Raw genomic sequence first — 14921 nt, 5'->3', positions numbered from 1 at the left:
TGGGCTTTAAAATTTTTTTATTGATTTTTTTTATTGCAGTGTAATTGACCTATAACATCATCTTGGCCTCCGGTGTGCAACATAACGATTCATCATTTGTATATATTATAAAATGATCACCACAAGAATTGTAGTCAAATTAGTCACCTTGTGTAGTTATAACCTTGCATCCTGAAGTTTGACTGAATTTGTTTCTTAGTTCTAACTGTCTTGGGGTGGTGTCTTGGGGTTTTCTAAAGCTAATAACACATCATCTACAATAGTGACATTTTTACTTTTTCAATTCGGATCCCTCTCTTTTTTTCTTTCTTTCTTTTTTTTTTTTTTTTTTTTTTTTTTTTTACTTATTTCCTGTCTAGCTGCTCTGGCTCAGACTTTCACTACTAGGTTGAATAAAAATGACAGGAATGGGTATCTTTGTCTTGTTCCTGATTTTAAAGGAAAAGTCTTCAGCTTTTCCCCACTGAGTATGATTTTAGCTGTGGGTTTGTCATATATGGTCTTTATTATGTTATGTTCCCTCTATACCCACCTGGTTGAAAGCTTTTATCATAAACGGATGTTGCAGAATTTACTTTTTCATATAACCATGATACAATCTATTATTTTTAGAGACCTCTCATTCACTTGAATTTCAACATATTGTTTTGTTTTCAATGGGGGGATTATAATTAGAAAATATGGAGACCTGTGTAAATCACTAAGTCATTGGAATATGTCATGGTATCATCTATATTACAGTTTTCTGTGGGGAAATATTGTCTGAGTATCATAGCTTACAGGATCAAGTTTTTTTTTAATATTATCTTTTTTTTAATTTTTATTTATTTATGATAGTCACACACAGAGGCGGGGGGCAGAGACACAGGCAGAGGGAGAAGCAGGCTCCATGCACCGGGAGCCCGACGTGGGATTCGATCCCGGGTCTCCAGGATCGCGCCCTGGGCCAAAGGCAGGCGCCAAACCGCTGCGCCACCCAGGGATCCCCAGGATCAAGTTTAAATAACCTTTTTGTATGTTGAGTTATTCTAAAATCTGGCTTATTTTACCTCCCACTTTTCTTGCCCAGTTGGTACTCTGCTCTCCCATCAGGTATGTCACTCACTTTTCCAGATTTATGCCAAACTCCTCTGACTTTTGTGACTTAGTCTGACCTCTTGATTTAGGATGACATCCCTGGTATCTCTGTTCATGCAGTTCCTGCTCAGGCTCACAAATGCACTCAAGTCCTCTCTCTGTTAAAAGGTTTCTCCCCACCATTGAAAACCACACTGATTCCCCATCTCTAAAAGCCCCGAGGATCTATATCCAGTGGAACCATGACTCCCAAAGTCAAAACCACCACGAGGTTAAAATGGATAGTGCTAGGAAAACAGGATTTATGCTAACTGAAAGTATGAACCGTACATTGTATTTTTTCTCTAATTATTTCTGGTTTATAAGCATATTCTCTCCAACCAAAACTTAAGCTACTCAAAGAAAGCTTTATGTTCTATGTCTCTGATATCTTGCAAAGTTCCTGATATGATCCTAAGCAGTAGGACTTCAAAAGTTGATTTGTATAGGGTAGGCCACTCCATAAGCTGATGATTAAGAATACAAAATTAATACTAAACAACCTCTTATTTCCCCTAGTTCTAATCTCAGCCTTATTACAGAAAGGGCCCATGGGACCTAAGAATCCAAGAGGTCCCAGGCCTCTATCTCTTCCTGACACCAGGGAGACTTTGGGCTAACACTTTAATAGGGACTCAGTGTTTCCTTGAGGGCAACACTCAAAGCAGGACTTTAAAAGCAGGGAAAGAACTGCACAGGATTCTAGGGATCTAGACCAGACAGCCCCTAAAAATACTTTTTCTCATCCCTGCCCCATCTCATGTATACATATGCGTGAGAATCTGTAATACCCTGTCTGATTTAGGCATTGGCCAAATAACCCTGCCTGTTACTGGGCTAGTCACTTAATTCTGCTCCATTTCCTGAGCATTCAACCAAAGGAAGATGTAAAGTGTTTCTAGATGGCTCGCAAATTAAAAACCAGAAGGTTTTCTGCAGTTTCCAAAGCAAAATCAGAAAAACTGAAAGATGACTGATAGGATTAATATAGTTATTGGCATTAGGACATTGTTATTTTATTGCTGGTATCAGAGTGACATCATTTTTCATAAAGACACCATAATTGCCTTTGAATGTCATAAAAGGTGAAATTCATTCTCATGGAAATTGAAGAGAACATTGCAAAGCTTTAGTCAAAAGGGGACTAAATGATACAGATGATAAAATGTACTGGCTTTAAATTTCTGTCCGTAAACCAGGAGTGAAACTACAGAGAATTAGGCTTGAGATGAAGACTGTAATATCCTCAAATTAGTTTAGGCATTCCTCTAATCTCATTTTTTCATGGTGTAGAACTATTCATTGGGAAATCTGTTTTCCTTCATTGGCCAATATTTCAGCTGCCTACTGCCCGAATGAAAATACTAAAAGGGGGAGGGCAGGAAGACACAAGTGGAAATCTGTCTTATTGGGAATGGCAGAAGCAACTCACTTCACACTAAAGCACACAAGACCAAAGATAGAAAGCAACCAATGTGTGAAAGTTCTTTGCTCAAAATATTTAGGCTCTCGTTGGCTAAGCTGTCAGAAATTCTTAAAGACAAATCCTAGAATCCATCACATACAAATTCCTTTTTCAGCCAGCTGAAGTGATAAAGTCTGGACAAGGGTTTAGAAATTCCTTGCTATTATGGTATATGTCAAAGTCCCCCCCCCACCTTTGCCCCTCCTCAACGTGAACCCCACTAGGAATCCCTTCTGCTGCCAAGAGCCTTGGAAAACCTTTACGTTATTAATTTTTCCATGGATTCATTGTGTTTTGGAAGCCTCACAAGAAGCTGAGCGCAGAGTTTGAGGGCAATAAAACAGTCAGAACAAATGGCAAACCTTTCAGTTTGGCACCATGGAATGCAGCGTGCATCTGTGCATTCCTCTCTTTGTGGCTGGAAACTTCTCAAATCTGGTCCTCAGTTTATGTTACTCGGGCAAATGGTCCTCTAGTTACTCTATGGGAGGCCTTTAAGAAGGACAAGCTTACGGGCCAGTGATTCTCAATTTTCATGCGTGTACAGATAGTACTTGGGAGTCTTGCTAAATGCATATTGTGATTTAGTAGGTCTGTGTCGAGGGCCTCAGACTCTGCAATTCCAGTGAGCTCCCAGATAATGCCGATGATGCTGGGTCATGGACCACACTTTGAAATGAAAGGGCTTAGCTCACCTTCCAACCAGACAGAGCATCCTGCAATTTAGTCAATGTTTGCATTTGACTTTATGAAAATAAATTTGAGATTAGTCCAGTTCACAACGTTTAAGAAAAATAAAATCCAGGTCATTTCCATTTGGGGCCAGTATTTACAAGGAAGTAAAATAGGTATTAATTAGCCTGGGGGATGAGGTGGGTGGGCCAGAAAGAATCGTTTGATCTTTTACTTAAGCGCTTTTCATTTTCATTTTCCAACTGTATATTTTGCTTCCCCGTTTCAAGTAGCCAGCGCCAGTTTTATCTTGCAGTTTTATTAAAAAGCACATCTTAGCTAAGTAAAAATCAGTCCCAGAAATGTCACTGTAGCCCATGTGCATCAGACACGAGGATTAGAGCAGAGCTGTGCTTGGCCTGTTTTATTTTGCTCACCCAAAAAGAATCTCATGTTCAGTTCCAACGCAGATGTCATTTGGGGTGATATTTTATAGAAATTCCAGTAATTAAACTCACTAAACTATGACCAGCTGGTGTTAACCCTCCTGTTAGGTCACAAATTGCTTCCTTCTCTTATATAAGAGGGTATGTGAAGAGTTCCTCCATTCTGAATGAGTTACAAGCTCTCAAGAAAATGACCTCAGGAGGCTCAAGCTCAGCATGCAGAGTGACCAGAAAGGGACTTGTGTGCGTCTGTATGTGCACCATCCACGGGCATATGCACTAAACACAGGCTACATGAGGTAAACAGAGACAGGAAAGGCTGAATTTCAGGTGTTGGCTCAGAAATATTAGCATCATTACTCGGGGTGGGGAATAAGAAAGTAGTTTACCAAAAGGTCCAGAGAAGGTCAGAAGAAATCCAAAATCCATTTTAAAAATGCCATTGAAGACTCTGCCCTCTGCATCCCAGACAACACTTAAAGATGTAAGTATTTACTAAGCACTGCCATATGCGTACCAGCCGTACATGCATAGAAGAGCCAAAGGCTTAGTAAAATGAATGTATTCATGCAGCTAATATTTACTGATGCCTTCTACTAGGAATACAGCCATTACCATCAAGGGACCTCTTGGGTAGGAAAATTTTTTAAGGACTGAATGGTGTCTTCTTCTGTCCCCAGAGATTAAAGCTTAGAGGACCCATGAGTTACAGACAGTACCATTATTTGCCCATATAAGATAGGGGCAGACCTTAATGTGACTCCAGGTGTCAAGAGATTCGTAAATAAAGTGGAACTTGCACTTCATAGAATGTGTAGAAGCAGCAGAGCTGAGAAGAAGTATTTGCCCATTGAGATGTTTAATAAACACAACCCAGTAAACACAAAAATAAAAATAAAAATGCATATATATGTATGACATAAATGTGTATATATATATATCATATATGTGTGTGTGTGTATATATCATATACATGGGTATATATATCACATATTTATTTTTTATTTTTATCTTCACTTATGCTTTGAGGTCCAGGTCAGAGGTGAGATTTGCCATGAGTATTTCTGGATCCCTTCCCCAAATCTCTCCCGTCTTTGCACTTGTAGCATGTCCATCTGCTATTTAGCCAGCATGGTCTTCCCTTTATCTGTGGCCATTTTGTACTCAACAACCACACGTGAAGGTCCTAAAGGCCATAAATAATTTTTAATGATTCTTCAGAGACCCCTACGAACCAATAGAAGAGCTTCTAGCAACCACATAACCTGCTATCTTTTAGATTACAGTCATCTTATTTATTAATTGTACAGGAAAATTGTCTCAAAACATCAAAAATACAAAAAAGAAAATAATCCAGGTCACTTGAGACAAATTTGCTTAAAGTTTTCAAGGCTACAGAGCATTGTGCATTCTCCAAAATGAATGATAACATGACTTCCCCCTTCTGTAATGCAGTCTTACTAAACTCGTTGCAGTTTAAATTCATATACCTTTTAATGCTTCCACTTCTAGGAAGTTTTTTTCTACAGTTATGCCCATGTGTGCAATGATCTATGGACAAGGATATTCATTGCAGCATTGTTTTTGGTAGCAAAATACTGAAAATGTGCATTAGTATAGGAATGATTAAATGAGTTCTGGCATGTTCATTGGATAAAGGATGATGCGATCAAGAAAAAAAAGGAAATGAGCTCCAAGACATACAGTTAAATTGAAAAGAAGTCTACTACATAGCAGCAGACGTCACTGATACATTTCAAAAGGAATGTATACACACATGACTAATTATAAGCACACATATTCTCTTTTTAAAGTTGTACAATAGGGACTCCTGGGTGATTCAGTCGGTTAAGTGGTGTCTGACTCTTGATTTTGGCTCAGGTCATGATCTTAGGGTCCTGGGGTTAAGCCCCATGTGGGGCTCTGTGCCCAGAAGGGAGTCTGCTTAAGTTTCTCTCTCCCTCTGCCCTTCCCCCTACTCGCTTGCTCTCTCTAAAATAAATATAAATCTTTTTTAAAAAGCATAAAAGATGTCAATAAACTAGAAACAATAATTGCCTCACATAAGGAAATTGAGGAATTAGAAGAGAGACTTAAATTATCAGGGAGACCATTCTGAATAGTTTGCATGGTTTTTACCCTGAATCCACATTGGTTTCTAAGATGAGTTTTATAGAATTACTGCTCAGGAGTATTTTGGATACCACAAGAGGAGTCACATCCGGCTATAATATTTGTGCAACAATCCAGTCATCATTTCCTCGTTCTGCCTCAGGATGGCAGTCTAGTCCTTCCACACTTTCATTATTCCGGTGAAAATTTAATTTGGATTTCCTCCGAATGTTCTCTGACTTCATCTGCAACGTCCTGAGTCCACAGTGAATTCAATTATTAAGGAGCTACTTCCCCAGAAGGAAGACTTTGATTTTATTATATTTAATCCACTTGATCTTTTTCTTTTCTTTCTCTCTTTTAAACTCTTACCAGCACAATTCGGCCTCCCCCACCGCAGAATGCCCAAGCTATGGTGGGGTTTTCCCCCTTCCCAACTGGATGGGTGCTCGGTGTCCAGGACCTTCCCATGGCTGGGGAATACCATGTGGACTCCTACCTGAGATGTACATGCCTTGTTTTCTCATTATTCTACATTGTGTTTTTATTTGTATTCTCTTCTTAACCCCATTCCTTCAGTTCTGCATATTCGTCTATACCCCTTACAGTATTTTTTTTTCCCTAATAGAATATTTTCCAACAGAATTTTGTATGAATATCCATACGGTCATTCAACTAGGACTTCTCTGACTTAAGAGGTTGGGAGGAGATGCTTTTTTCTCCCCACTGCGCACATGCCCCTTACTCCACACTCTCTCCCACCCGTTGTGTGGGCAATTTTGAAGTGTCGTCAATGGATGCCTGCCTTTCCACAATAAAGTTTGAAAGCCCCTGTCTAGAGCAAGGAAACCCAGCCATAAGGGAAACTCAAGCTCAAGTCAAAATAAATAAATAAATAAATAAAAGGCAAAGAAAGAGAAAGAGCAAAGTATTATGGTAAGCTAAGAGAAAATGTAGCTCCAGAATTCAAGTCTTCTTGTCTGAACTACAGACAATGCCTAAAAACATTTTGTGCACCAGCCTTCCAGGAAGACTGCAGCACAGTAGTTGAAAAACAGCTGAACAAGTTTCTGCCTGCCAAAAAACCTACTATTTTTTAAAAGTGAGACTAAATGGAATTTTAACTTTATGATTCCAGGAAAATATGTCATCAAAGAATGTTTTCTTGACATTAAAATTTTTTTTCTTTCCCTTGATGTGCTAGAAATCTCTCTAACTCTTGATGAGCTCTCCTTTTCCTGTCTCAGGCAGGGTTAAGACAACCATAGGGTTCTATCCTTTCAATGGACAGTCCCCTTCAGAGGTAGAAATACTTAGCAGAAAGTACCAGGGCTTTGGAGGCCAGCTAAGCTCCAATCTCAAGTTGGCCATGAATTTGGGCCTCATTGAGCCTCAATTCCTCCCTTATAAAATGAGGCTAATGTTTGGACAGCTTGGTGCAGTAGTTGAGGCATACAGTCTGAAATCCAAATCTTAGCTCCAGCACTTTCTGGGTCTGTTATGTTCGGTAAGTCTTAACCACCTCAGTTTCCCCATCTGCAAAGGCAAATACTAGTACCTACCTCAAAGGTTGTTTTACAAAAATCAAGTTATTTTTGTAAAGGATTTAATAAGTTCTACATAAGAATTTGCTAAATAATAACACATAATAGCATTATATAATGATATTTAAATTATACCAAAAAGCAATTAGAAGAGTAAATGGTAAGTGCTATGGATCAGGATCAGGAATGGATGTGAGAAGCATTACAAATGTATGGTTCTCATCATAAGTCCTTTTATCCTCTATAATGTGATATTTTTATTATTGTTCATATACATGCATTACTTTGATATTTTTTAAATGCTTTAAAAAATTAAATTCACAGTACTAGATATGAGGTATTGGTTAAATTACTTAATCCCACTGAATATGTTCCTTCTTCCATAAAATTAGGACCACATCCTCATTCGTTGTTTGTTCCCTTCCTATCTCTTACTGGAAGGAAGCACTGTTTCCAAAACATAGAGGACAACTAGCCATGTACCCTTGGAAAGTAATGTAATCTTTCTCTATTTTCATCAGGATAGCACTAGATCTCTGAAGTCCTTTTCAGCAGCAAAGCCAAAGCCCGATATTTTGCTACCTTTTAAGCTAAGAAAAATACAATGTATTATCTTACAGGTCTGCAGGTTTGAAGTCAACACAGGTCTCACCAGGCTAAAACCAAGGCCATGGGAGACCTATGTTCATTTCCAGAAGCACTGGGGGAGAATTCGTTTCTAGCCTGTTCCTGCTTCCAGAGGCTGCCCTCATTTCTTGCTTCTGACCCTCCTCCAGCTTCAAAGCCAGTGTCAGCTGGTCCAGTCCTTTCACATTATCCCAGTCTGACCTCCTCTTCTACTTTTTTCCTTCTTGGTCTTTAAACACGCCCCCCCACCCCCCCAGCAAACACACACACACCTACACACTTTACTTACTGTAATGGAGGTGAAATTCATAATATAAAATTAGCCATTTTAAATTGAACAATATAGTGGTATTTGGTGCATCACAATGTTATGCCATCATGACTACTCTCTAGTTCCAGACATTGCAGCATCCCGAAAAGAAATCCCAATGCTCAATAAACAGTGGCTCCCCAGGTACTGTCCTGTGACAACCAGCAGTGTGGTTTCTGCCTCCATGGATTTACCTATTCGGGATATTTCATGTAAATGGAATCATAGAGTATGTGACCATTTGTGTCTGGCTTCTTTCACTTAAGGGTTTTGAGGTTCATCCACATTTTACCCTGTATCTGCACTTAATTCCTTTTCATGGTTGAGTAATATTCCAATGTGTGATATACCACAATTTGTTTACCCAACATTCATCCATCGGTAGATGTTTGGGCTGTTCCCACCTTTTGTCTACTGTGAATGGTCCTGTTATGAACGTGTTTGTGCAGACATTTAAATGCCTGTTTTTACTTTTATTTTTGTAGAGAGATACCAAGCAGTAGAATTGTTGGGCTGCATGGTAATCCTACATACAGTTTTTTGAGGAACCACCAAACTGTTTTCCACAGCAGTTGAGCAAAGTTACCCCTGATTTCAATACATCTCCAGAGAGCTACAGTCTCTGCCTTTCATGCAGCCCCCTTCTGCTAATATCTCTCAGGATCACAGAGGTTCCTCTGACATTTCCTAACACAGAAAGCCCCAGTAAAGAATACCCTACACTTGCAAAACTGCCTGAAACTCCTAGGAGATTGACAAGGCTTTCTAAGGAGATTTAGACCTTTAGGAACTTTGATGTAGAGCTACTCTGTAACAGACACATGCTCAAAATATGTTAGGTGTTTTCAAAGTGTGAGAAATAGTGTAAGGTCAAATGAGCCAGCTGGCTTTTAGAAGTTGAAAAGCAAAACAATGACAATTCCACAGTCTTCATAAAGTATTTCTTTACATCAAGCCTCTTATTCGTTTAGCAAAAACATGTTAACTGGCTGCTATTTCCGTAGCATTGTGCACTGATTAAATAGCATGATCCCTGTTACCAGAGAACTCATGATGTAGATAGGAAAACAGATGGTAAGCAGATAATTATGTGTGAATGTGACAAGAGCTAAGAACAGGGTATGGACTAAGTGTTATGGGGGTGCAGATGGAGGAGTTTATCATGCCTAAGAAGCTGAAAAAACAGGCTTGACAGGAAAAGAGATTTTCAGGGTGACCATAAAGCAGGTAAGGAATGTGATCATCAGACCTGGGCTGAGAGGTAGATGCTAAGATCGAAGGCTTGGGAGTTACACGGTCGCAGGACATAGTTAGGGAATCCTTAAATAATCAAGTGTATCTTTGCAGGACATATTTAGGAAATCCTTAAATAATCAAGTGTATCTAGAAATACCAGGTGTGTGGAGGGGACTATGAGAGGGTCAAACTGATGAGTACCTTCTTCTTATTACCAGCCAGCAGCGAAGTGCCCACTGCCAGGCATGTGTCCATCCCCTTGGAAAGCAGCCACTCCCCACAGGGGGAGTCTTCTGGGTGTCAGTAGCCCACACTGGCTTAGCATTGCACATAGAGGAATATATGACTTACTTCTGGGGGCAGCATTTAGGAGATTTCGAGACCTCAGAATGGTATTTCTCTGAATTTCTAAATGCATTTGTCAAAATCCTAGAAAGCTCCATAGTAGAATATATGAACATTTAAGCTTTGGAATTGAATAGGCTAGGGTGATTTCTATTTTTAAGTATCGGTTTTCTTACCTGTAAAATGGGCCTAACGAAAATAAACCATAAGTTTCAAGAGGATTAAATGACCAAAACGTGCAGACAGTTCTTCACACAGTACTCAGCACATGGTGAGCATTTATAAATGTGGCCTAATGTTATTCTTAATAAGAAGCTCTAGGGAGTCAAACTGATTTGGTACCTGGGAAAACTATATAATTCAACTTTCTCTGGATCAATTATGGCCTCAAAAGCTTCATCACTGAAATCGTGAGGAGACCTGGATTTTTTTCTTAGGAAGCTTAAGAAGAAAAAAATCTATAATTTCTGGTTCTGTGTAGAGCCCTAAATAGATTGCTTCTTGTGAGAATTTTCTAAGAAGTATTCTCAGCTGAGAAAGCACACATCACTGTGATATTTCCTATATTTCTTGGGCATTTCCCTGGAAAAGTTCAAGGGTGAGGAAGGGAGAGAACTCAAGCTTTTAATAACCGTAGTTTCCTATTGGTTAACAGAATTTCAAATATATTACATTAGTGTTTGCTATTCAAATCCTTGCAACTTCTTAGACTTGTACATTACATACCATCTCAATAACTCAGCAAAAGCAGAACCTGCCTGGACGGCACTCTGTCCTCAGGTGAATTTAAATTTTAAAAAAGGGAGATTATTTTGACACAGTTTAAAGGCTTTTCTTCGAAATCTGTCACACCTAACAACTGTGTCCAGGCAGAAGTTTATTCCTTCCAGTACGACAAAGAAGAAGACAGACCAAAGAGATCCAGTTCACACACCAAGCATGGCTAGGCTTCATTCAAAAAAGAACTGGTAAGAACCTTGGAAATATTACTAAATTTACATAAAGAGAAATAATGGGGAGGCAACATAAACTGATCATGGGAGCCATACATGGGATGTAGGAAACATGCCTGGTCAATAATTAACGATAAATTTAGGAAAGCAGAAAATCCTGTATATATACATTTTTTACATGAAGAGCATCTTTTCCTAATGAAAGATTTTTTAGTTTTTGTTTGGTGTGTGTTTTTTGTTTCGTTTTGTTTTGTTTTAACAAAACCAAGAATTGCTCACCACCATGGCAATGTGTGACTAATTTGCCTAAAGTTATTAGCCATTAGCAATTCATTGATGTATAACTGTATTTCCATTGATAAACCAATGAACAACTCAGGATCATTTCTTCATTTGCTCTATGACTGTTTCTTGGTCATTCGTAGGACTGTAATCTGCAGGAGATGTTCTCTGAAAATGTCTAAGATCTGTCCCTAGTGAATGCTGCATTTTCATCACACTTACAAATGAGGAATAAGGTCTTTAGTTTAAAAATCAAACAAACCTTGCAACCTTTTGAAACCTCCATACTTTAGATCTTGCCACTATTTTGGAAAATCATCCACTTCATCTTTTTTAATAGTTAGTTTCCAATTGACTGCTCAAAGAGTGAGTTTTTCTTCAATGTCAAATACTCTGACATTGGCCTGGGTCATTTTAAATCTGTTCACAGTGTTAGATGACTCCAAACAAACAAGAAAACTTTGTACAGAAGAAAAACCATGTCTTAAAATTGGTTTTCTGTTCAATTCCAATAATTTACTTGTTTATAATTATCTTTCTATTACACTGGCTGTTTGTCTTTATGTGAGAGACACTGAGCTTCATTAGTCATCGCAGCAAGCAAAGAGAATGTAGAACTATTGATCCACTAGCAAAGCACCTGGGGGATGTGGGGGTGTTATAATTATGGGTTGATGAATTAAAAAGCTTTCACTGTAGTTTTCAAAGCAAGTCAAAATTATCTAAACAAATAGTTTCTGTGGTTGTCTCTCTCTTTTTTTTTTTTTTTTGAGATTTGCTCTGATGTCCTAACCTTGAAGACTTATCCCTGAAACTAAATTTCTGACTGTATTGTAATTCTCTTTTAAAAAAATAAATAAAAATAATCTATGCACTAGAAGCAGTGGAATCCCATAAGAAGAAGGTGACTAGGTTACCAGGACAGAGTGTTGAATTTCCTGTGACAATTGCAAGGGCCCGAGTATCAGAAGTTGGTGATACGTTCACGTCTGACCAGTAGAAAGGTTCACAATAATTAAGATAATTAAATCATTGGGATAGCACTATTTGTGAATAAATGGAGAAAACAGTGAGTAATCTGGCAGAGCCAAAGCACTTTACAGTAGGACACAGGTAAGTGCAACCCTGTGGGCCAAGGACACCAATCCCATTTAGGAAATATTGAAAGTACAATTTTACCCTTAGTTGGCCTTGCTGTGTGGTATCTCTTTAAATGAATTCATTTCCCCACCAACATTGATTGCTTTTGCAGTAGGTTATGGAGGATAAGATAAAACAATAGTGACATTATTTGCTCACCAGGAAGTAATATGTCACTAGGGCAAATGAAAACTAGTCCTGATTATCTTTCTAGTAAGTTGAGACTATCTCAACTTGTCCTTAAGAATGTCCTTCACTATTATTTTAAACACTATTATTTCAGTCCAACGTGGGATCCTGGAGTTCCAGGATAGAGTCCCTCATCGGGCTCCCTGCATGGACCCTGCTTCTCCCTCTGTCTATGTCTCTTCCTCTCTCTATGTGTCTCTCATGAATAAATGAATATTTTTCAAAAAAAAGAGAGAGAGACTAAAGAATAGGAAGAAAACACATGCAAAAGCCCTAATGCAGGGGGAAGAGCTTGATTTGGAAGCAACTGAACAGCAGGCTGCTAAGTAGCCATGGGAGCACCCGGGCAGATGATAGGAAACGGTACTGGAGTGGTAGATGGGGGCTGACCAAGCAGGTCAGCCAAAGTGAGATTGTCTTTCCCTTGCCTGTGTTCCACTTTCTTCCTTCTGTTACCAGCCAAATGCAAAACCTTTTATTTTGGACAATATCCTCCCATCAGGAAACACACTGTACTTTCATTCCAGCCCCTTCTGCAGAACAGAACCCTCAGTAAGCACTAGGAGTGCTACTGAGGATAAGTCAATCAGAGAAAGACAATTTCATAGTTTCACTCCTATGTGGAATGTAAGAAACAGCACAGAGGATCACAGGGAAGGGAGGGAAAACTGAATGGGAAGTCAGAGAGGAAGAAAGCCCTGGAGACTCTTAACTATAGGAAACAAGCTGTGGGTTGATGGAGGGGAGGCAAGAGCGGAGGAGGGATGGGGTCATTGGGTGATGGGCATTAAGGAGGGCATGTAATGTGATGAGCACTGGGTGTTATACGCATCTGATAAATTGAACCTTATATCTCGAACTATTTATGTACTTTATAAATGGCAACACACTTTAGGGCATCTTCTCTCTTCCCCACCACAACCAGAATATTAGTGTAGTCTAGTGTCTGAGTGCCTGGGCCGTGGCGTCAGTTATACCTGGGCACAAATCAAAGTTCTGCTGCTACATCGATGTGGGACCTCAGACAAGTCCTCTCATCTTTTTAGATCCCGGTTTCCTCGTCTCAAAAAAAAGGAACGCCTATCTCACTTCCTTCATTCTTTGAAAATGCAGCATGGTCACGTGTCTAGATTGCACAGCAGAGGGTCTGGCAGGTGGTAAGCTCCCAGTGCATGCACATATTGCAGCTGCCCCACTCCCAATTCTGCAGATAGGAATCTGAGCATCAGAGAGATAAAGCAACTTGTCTAAGATCACACATTTAAGAGAGGCCGAATGTCAAATTTGGGATGCTTCGTCTAAGTGCTTTTTCCCCTCTGCCACAGGGAATCAGTGCAAAGTGAAAGGAGGTTAATAAACCTGTTTCTGCCCTACGGGAGAGGGTATCATGTACAGCGAGAGGAAGGTCAATTTCTGGGAGCATGGGATTAGTTTGGGCATTGATCTAAAAACTCTTACACAAAAATTTCTTAAGGGCATACTTGCTTTCCATTAAGCATGTCTCTTTGCTGTTTCTGCTGAGCAAAGGAAGGGGAAAAATACATCCTGCCCCCCCTGCTTTCTTAAAAGGAAAAAAACAAATGGAAGTTTGTGGAAATTGTGTGGGTGCTCTTGACTTATCCTTATCCATCACCCTAAAATGTACTCGTGTGGAAGATAAATAGTGTTATTACATTGAATGCTTAGTACTAAGTTCCAAAAATGCTGACAAGTCACTAATCCCAATAAAATATATGGAACTTAATTATAACTGAAGCACACAGAAGGCAGCCAGGAGATCGCAATCAACAAGATTCACGGAATGAACGCTTTGTTCCTCCTGTGAAGGAGGCACAGTTCTCTTTCCTTGTGCCCTTCTGTGCCTACCTTGCCTACGTACCTCTTAATGTGTGACTCCATACTACAAACAAGTGCACTATAACTCTGAGAAGGCAAATGTTCTCAGTGGCTCATGCCAGTGGATATTCTGAAAGCCCAGAGGCTGCAGATAGTCTGGTGCTACCTCTGTCACCTTAAGCTCAAAGCCATTTCCTGCTATTTCTTCTCCCAAGAAGAGTATCCATCAGGCATTCGACATTGTAGTTTCTTTCCCTGAAATATGATTAGCTTACGAGGCCACCAAAAGAGAAGTTCAGCTAGGTACCAGTTGCTATTAAAGTCTTATTAGATTTCAGGAGTTGTGGTTCATATGAAAAGGCAGCTTGAACCATTCTCTTGCACCATACACAAAGATAAACTCAAAATGGATGAAAGATCTAAATGTGAGACAAGATTCCATCAAAATCCTAAAGGAGAACACAGGCAACACCCTTTTTGAACTCAGTCACAGTAACTTCTCGCAAGATACATCCATGAAGGCAAGAGAAACAAAAGCAAAAATGAACTATTGGGACTTCATCAAGATAAGAAGCTTCTGCACAGCAAAAGAAACAGTCAACAAAACTAAAAGACAACCTACAGAATGGGAGGAGATATTTGCAAATG

The sequence above is a fragment of the Nyctereutes procyonoides genome, unplaced genomic scaffold (genome assembly GCF_905146905.1).
Source record: "Nyctereutes procyonoides isolate TBG_1078 unplaced genomic scaffold, NYPRO_anot_genome, whole genome shotgun sequence".
Taxonomy (NCBI): Eukaryota; Metazoa; Chordata; class Mammalia; order Carnivora; family Canidae; genus Nyctereutes; species Nyctereutes procyonoides.
The sequence above is the reverse complement of the archived record's forward strand: the minus strand, read 5'-3'. Positions refer to the sequence as shown.